Here is a 7,036-nt window from a genome sequence, read left to right on the forward strand (position 1 = left end):
TGCATAATATATGTCTAGCCTAGAAGTAGAAGTTCTCTAGGTTGTATAATATATGTCTAGCCTAGAAGTAGTAGTTTTCTAGGTTGTATAATATATGTCTAGCCTAGAAGTAGTAGCTCTCTAGGTTGTATAATATATGTCTAGCTTAGATGTAGTAGTTCTCTAGGTTGTATAATATATATGTCTAGCCTAGAAGTAGTAGTTCTCTAAATTGTATAATATGTGTCTGGCCTAGAAGTAGTAGTTCTCTAGGTTGTATAATATATGTCTAGTCTAGAAGTAGTAGTTCTCTGGGTTGTATAATATATGTCTAGCCTAGAAGTAGTAGTTTTCTAGGCTGTATAATATATGTCTAACCTAGAAGTAGTAGTTTTCTAGGCTGTATAATATATGTCTAGCCTAGAAGTAGTAGTTTTCTAGGTTTTATAATATATGTCTAGCCTAGAAGTAGTAGTTCTCTAGGTTGTATAATATATGTCTAGCCTAGAAGTAGTAGTTCTCTAGGTTGTATAATATATGCCTTCTTCTAAAATAACATAAACGTCTGAAACCCAAAAGATTGTATTGTTCACAAAATATTTATTGCTCAAATAATTTTATAGTTTTAAAGCAAGAATGGAAGAAACTAAAATTTTAATGAATACTTTTACAGAGGAGAAAGAGACTGTAAGCGTAATTTCAAGGTACTCTCCATGCAAAGATGGCAATGTCCGATTTGCAATGGTACCCCTGAAACCGTAATCTGATCAAAATGTGGAAGATATCGTTGTTTTCCTGAAGTGTTTATTTCTGATAAGAAACTTACAAGCAAGAAATTCGCAAGTCACTTTCGCAAAAATAAAAGTCAAAAGAAAATTATCAGTTTAAAAACTCTTGAATTTGTAATTCCTTTTAAATCAGACAAAGCTTTTAAGGTGCTTTTAAAAATAACATTGTATCGAGCATTGTCATCTTATCGCAGAGAGTCAATTAAAATTAAGCAGACAGTCCATTTAATACACAAGTTAACGGGTAAGAACAGTTTAATATATTTGATATTTATACAAGACTGTTTTGTAAATATGGAGTCACACCAGGCGATAGAGTTATTCAATCCTGTAATGTTTATTTATCCATCATTCATTTATCAATCTAAAAACAAATAATTTAGAATGATGAAAGAATCAGGGGACTAGTGGATGTAAAAACCTACATTATATCACATATAAATTTATATGTTAGTCTACAGCGTAAATTTGGAAAATACACTTGTTGAAAAAGTTAATTGGGAATATTAAACTTTTGGATAAACTACCAAACACAGAAAGTATTTTTTTTTTCATAAAAGTTTTGATTTATGAACTCTCTGAAATTTTGAAATATCCTTTTTAACAATATTTGAAAAACTGCTGAATCTTGAGAAAATAATTAGATCTTCTTAGCAGCTCACAATTTTTGAGATTTCACAAATTAATGCAGTTTGACGGACATTTTTCATTGTAATGCCTAAGATGTATATTTAACATGTATTATCTTATTCCCATCTCATAATTTGAGTTCGTTTCCCTAACGTCCATTTGACAGCCCAAATTTTTTTTGAAATAATCTTTTTTGTTTGTTTATTTTCTTGTGGTTTTTAACAAATTTTTTAATTTTTTTTATCGATTTTGATGGTTATTATATCGTTAGAACTGACGAGGGTCAACCTAGACCGAAATATATTTTCAATAAATGTGAAACTAACATCTACCTTTTTTTACTCTACAGAGGTTTGGACCATCACCATCATCGAATTTTAATACTATATTTTTGTTCATTGTACAAGACTGAAATGAGATTTGAGTATATTAAATCATAATTTAAATCTAACATATTTTACAGTTTATGGGTTCCACGGTATCTTTACAGAAAAGTGTTTATGAATTAAGCCAGAGCACACTTGAACAAGGATAAGAAGATAAGGAGTGAAGGGGTGAACAACATGAACCCTCCTCTAAATAAATCTTTCGATCACTGCCCCCCCCCTCAATTGGAAATCAGGGTGGGTCAGCAATATTGAGTTTACACAATAAACATCCAAGTCAAATAAGGCTCGGTCGCTGAAGCAATTTTTTTTGAGAGAAATAATGTTGAGTTGAAGTTCTGAAATCCGACGGAAATCTGGTAATTTCCGTGAGATCTCTTAAAATAGGTATTTTAAACTCGATTTCGAGAACAAACATAAGCTTGCATGCCCCCACTCATTTTTATGATGGTTGTTAGAACCTATTTATATATCTATATATCCGTTGTATTTTTGTGTAAAAAAGCTATTAGTATATGGTTTTTTTTGCAATCTTTACCTCTCCTATCCCCACAACTACTCAAATCCTACAACTACTCAATTCCTACAACTACTCAAATTCCTACAACTACTCAATTCCTACAACTACTCAATTCCTACAACTACTCAATTCCTACAACTACTCAATTCCTACTACTACTCAATTTCTACTCCTACTCAATTCCTTCTCCTACTCAATTCCTATTCCTACACCTACTCAATTCCTACTCCTAATCAGCTCATACTACTACTCAATTCCTACTCCTACTCAATCCCTGCTTTTTTCTTTTCTCTCCTTTGTTCATCCTTCTTCCCCTACTAGATTACTGCTCTTCCTTCTAATCCTTACCTACTCGTTTCCTCAATGTCTCGCGGATATCATCCTTCTCTCACTCCTACTCTTCCGGCTCCAACTCCTCCTCATGCTTCTCTAATCCTCCTACCCTCAACACCTTCCTTGTCTCAATACCTATTTAACTCACAAATTCCTTCCTTCTTCCCTCCCTACTCCATTCCTTCTCCTTGTCAAATTCCTCCCCCTCCCCCTCAACCACTTCTGTACTATTTAAACCAGAAAATATTAAGGAATTGAAGGTGTCTTGATTTTATAGCTTGTGAGCCTTCACTCTTGAATCCGCTTTAACGCATTCAATCTAAATTTTTCTTTTTCATGTTTTTTGGGTCGTAGATTATAAATAAATAACTTCCTAGAACTGTTTTAGTTTATTTTGAATTGATTCTCAAAGTTAAAAGTTAAGAAATGTTTTTCCTGAAAATTGTTAATGAAATTGCTTGCAGGTTGAAACCAGATTTTTGCAATGTGAACAATTTTATTTTATTAAATTTGAGCTTTTATTTGTAACATTGGTGTTCTGAACCTTGGTCTGGCGATGGTAGTTCTTTCTTTCAATCAGTTGTATCAACCTTAGTTAATTTAATTAAACTTACTGATTTAACTTCTAACTTTTCTGTTCACTAAATTTATAGGTGTTTCGTTCGTTAACGAACTTTTGCTAAAATCAACCATCAAATTATCTTAAACTTCACCAAAATACAAAATTTGGTTGGAGGGCATAAGAACGAACGAAAGTGTAAGCAATTTTTTAACGAACACTGCTATTTCAGTTTGTTTGCATAACTAATAATTTACAGACTTTTATCAATATTACCGACCCATGATTCCCCCAAACAGCAGAAGATTAACTGGCCTTTGGGACATTAAAGTAAAATAACATGCCGCTCCGTAAAGTTTACCGGTAAAAATTCCCGCGTTTTCATCTTTAAAGACGAAAAATTAAATTCAACTACTTTTTCGGGAAATTAAAAATTTTATCACGGGTTCCCTTGACAAATTTGCCTCCAAAGCATCCTCCCTACCCTCGGATGTTGTTTTACGTAAGTAAAATTGGTCTAGGCTAGAGAACCATATATAAAGTAAATTTCACGTAACTTCCCAGGGAATTTAAAGGAATTTCACTTTACCAAGGGATCCCAAGACCAATTTTGCCTGCATTGCATCCAGAGGCAAAATTTGCTATTACAATTATAAAATTTACAATCTTATTGTCTTTTTAGATGGTAATGTGCAAGTTTCTTCAAAAACTGGTTTAAGGGACGTTAAGTAATAATTATAAGGGCTTTTTCCGTTCGTTAACGGTAAAATTTTCCATAATCTTCCGAAAACTTTCGTTTTTTGATGGAACTTTGTCTAATGCCCACCCCTATCTAAACAATATGAATCGGAAAAAAACATTTTGTAAAACATTTCCAAAAAGAAATATTTTCAAACCGAAATAATTTTTCGGAATTGAATATTTCTTGTAATAATATACGCTCTCTCCACCGCCCCTCCCCCAAAAATTAGGAAAGTTTTTTTTTGAAGAATAAATGAAAAATATCAAATTATTATTTGAAGTTTTATCTTACTTAGCTTGATTAACTTTTTTGTAGTTTGTCAAAATGAAAACAAATGTTATATATTTGTTTTATGTTTTCCATCTATATATAAATTTGGCTTGTCTGTCTGTTTGTCTGTCTGTCTGTTTGTTTGTATCCAATAAACGTCAAAACGGCTAAACCGATTGGGCCCAAATTTTTTGTGGGACATCACGTGACCACAGGGAAGGTTTATGAATGATATCAATTTAAAAGGTTTTTAATTTTGTAAAAAAATTAAAATTCTTGAAAATCCGCGAATATTTTTTTTAAATCCGCAAAATTTTTTTCTTCTTTGTTTTAAAATGTAAACAAAAAGAACATGTTCCCAATTTAAATAGAAGATGGGCGCGAAGCGCCCTAAAAGCCTAGTAATTGTATATTTAATTAATAATTGGTTTTTTTTTATCAGGTATATTTGAGTACCAATACAAACCATGGAGTATGAAATAGAAGGGGTAAATAACTGACGCGGCCACCCTTCCATATAATTATACAATATACATGCTTTGCAGACGGTACTCCATTTGTATTAGAAATATTTGTCTGATGTACAATTACCGTGTATACAAATACAATAACCTATTCTGAATATTTCTCATACAAATGAAGTACCGTCTGCAAAGCATGTATAATTATATAGAAGGGCGGGTCGCGTCAGTTGTATCTCCCTTCTATTCCATATTTCTTGATACAAACTGAATACTTAACCTTGCCACACAGGTATTGCCGTTTAGTATCATCATGTAACATTTCATCTTTTGTCATGAAGGGGTTCATCTGGTATTCTTTAATAGTTTCCAGTATTAACCAGCTCCTCACTTTATTTAGAGTGTAAAATATCCGTTTCACAATGATACCATTTTAACCTTTATCCTGTCGGGTAAAGATAAAGATATTCTTGTTTATATACCTGAAAATTGATTATTATCAACTATGGTTTCTCTGAAACACTGAATGCGGATTTATTTAACATCAGTATGGCTATAATGTCGTCTTCCTATTCCACAGTTTTCAGGTTCTTACAGCACATACGATTTTTCTGAAACCTTTGAAAATACTTTTTATTATATTTTTGCCTTTTTAATTATCCTCAGATCAACTTTCTAATTACAAATTGTATTGTGTCTAAGCAATAAAACATTTCTAGAATTGTAGAAAAACAAAGAAATAAAAAGCTGATAGCTTAATAAAAACTGTGATAATAATGATTAAACAATCTATTATTCCTAGATTTTAAAAGTTTTGAGGTGGTCCTCTTGTAATGTCAAATAAAATGTGTGTGTTTACATGAAGGAGTGNTCTGGAAAATTTTAGCCCAATATATTTCTCATATGATGATTTTCAAAAATAATTTCAAAATTTGTTCTTCTTTGATTTGTTGGTTTCATATTTGGGATACTTTATGAAGAACTAAATTTGATCGTAACGGTTCATTCTGCAGTTTTAGGGTTTAAAAAAATATATTTTATATTTTTTCTCTCCTATTTTGATATTTCTTATTTTATCAAATATTCACGAATTCAACCTCATACACTGCAAACTAAACAGAAGATAAGGTCAAACAAAATATGAGAGACACTAATTATCCGGAAATATATCGGAAGTTAAAAACATGTTTGTTATTCTCAATACCACTTCATTAGGATAAGTTATGACTTAAAGTATTTAGGTTTTCGTTGCAACGTGCAATTTACTTTAGTTTAACGTGCACACTCTTTTTTTCTGTCAGATAAGAGATATATATTATAGTAATGTATAAAGAGAAAAGGATTAATTTGAGAATGAAGGATAAATAGAGAAGGTTTAATCTCCTAGTGAGACTTCATATTTACAAACAGTCTTGTATAAATATCAAATATATTGAAAAGTTTTCAATCATGGGTGCAAAAAACCCGACCTATTAGTTATTGTATTAACATGTAAAAGTATTCATTGAAATATTTAGTTTGTTTTATTCTTTCTTTAAAACTATAAATATATTTGAGCAATAAATATTTTGTAAACAATACAATCTTAAAGGTTTCAGACGTTTATGTTATTTTAGAAGAAGGCATGTATTATACTACCTAGAGAACTACTACTTCAAGGCTCGTCATATATTATACAACCTAGAAAACTACAACTTCTAGGCTATATATTATATTATACAACTTAGAGAACTACTACTTCTAGGCTAAACATATATTAAACAACCTGGAACTACTACTTCTAGACTATATATTAAATTATACAATCTAGAAAACTACTACTTCTATGCTAGACATATATTATACAACCTAGATAACTACTAATTCTAGGCTTTATATTATATTATAGAACTTAGAGAACTACGACTTCGAGGCTAGACATAAATTAAACAACCAAGGGAACTACTACTTCTAGGCTATATATTATATTATACAACCTAGAAAACTACTACTTCTAGGCTATACATATATTATACTACCTAGAGAACTACTACTTCAAGGCTAGTCATATATTATATTTATCATTTATATTTGTCTAAAGCAAAATTACATTAAACAATATAAAAGTTTACAAACTAATACTCTTTTCTCTGGATATCGCATTTTAAAATTGACAGGGTTTGCCAAAAAAGGTGCAATACAAGACTTTTAGCGTGAGTATAGTTTAGCTATTCAGAGGTAGTTTTCAGAAAAGCAGACGAATGATCCCAGTCTAGTGGGCCTAGTTTTCTAAAAATGTGGTATGATGACAGTACAGCAAGGCTTGATAGATTTACACACATTGCTTTGAAACTAACACTGGGTTTGCAGAACTTATGCAGTTTCTTTA

At 31.1% G+C, this 7,036-nt stretch overlaps 1 long non-coding RNA gene across 1 annotated transcript; it reads right to left on the reverse strand.

Annotated features, from left to right (window-relative positions):
- Window positions 1-1,004: 1,004 nt before the first annotated feature.
- LOC111699211 (uncharacterized) lies at window positions 1,005-1,807 on the reverse strand. The gene is made up of 2 exons (XR_002764699.1): window positions 1,730-1,807; window positions 1,005-1,131 (listed from the first exon to the last, which is right to left on the reverse strand). It is a non-coding gene; the product is annotated as an uncharacterized LOC111699211 (long non-coding RNA).
- Between the last annotated feature and the right edge of the window lie 5,229 nt (window positions 1,808-7,036).

This window comes from Eurytemora carolleeae, unplaced genomic scaffold (genome assembly GCF_000591075.1).
Source record: "Eurytemora carolleeae unplaced genomic scaffold, Eaff_2.0 scaffold16, whole genome shotgun sequence".
Classification (NCBI taxonomy): Eukaryota; Metazoa; Arthropoda; class Copepoda; order Calanoida; family Temoridae; genus Eurytemora; species Eurytemora carolleeae.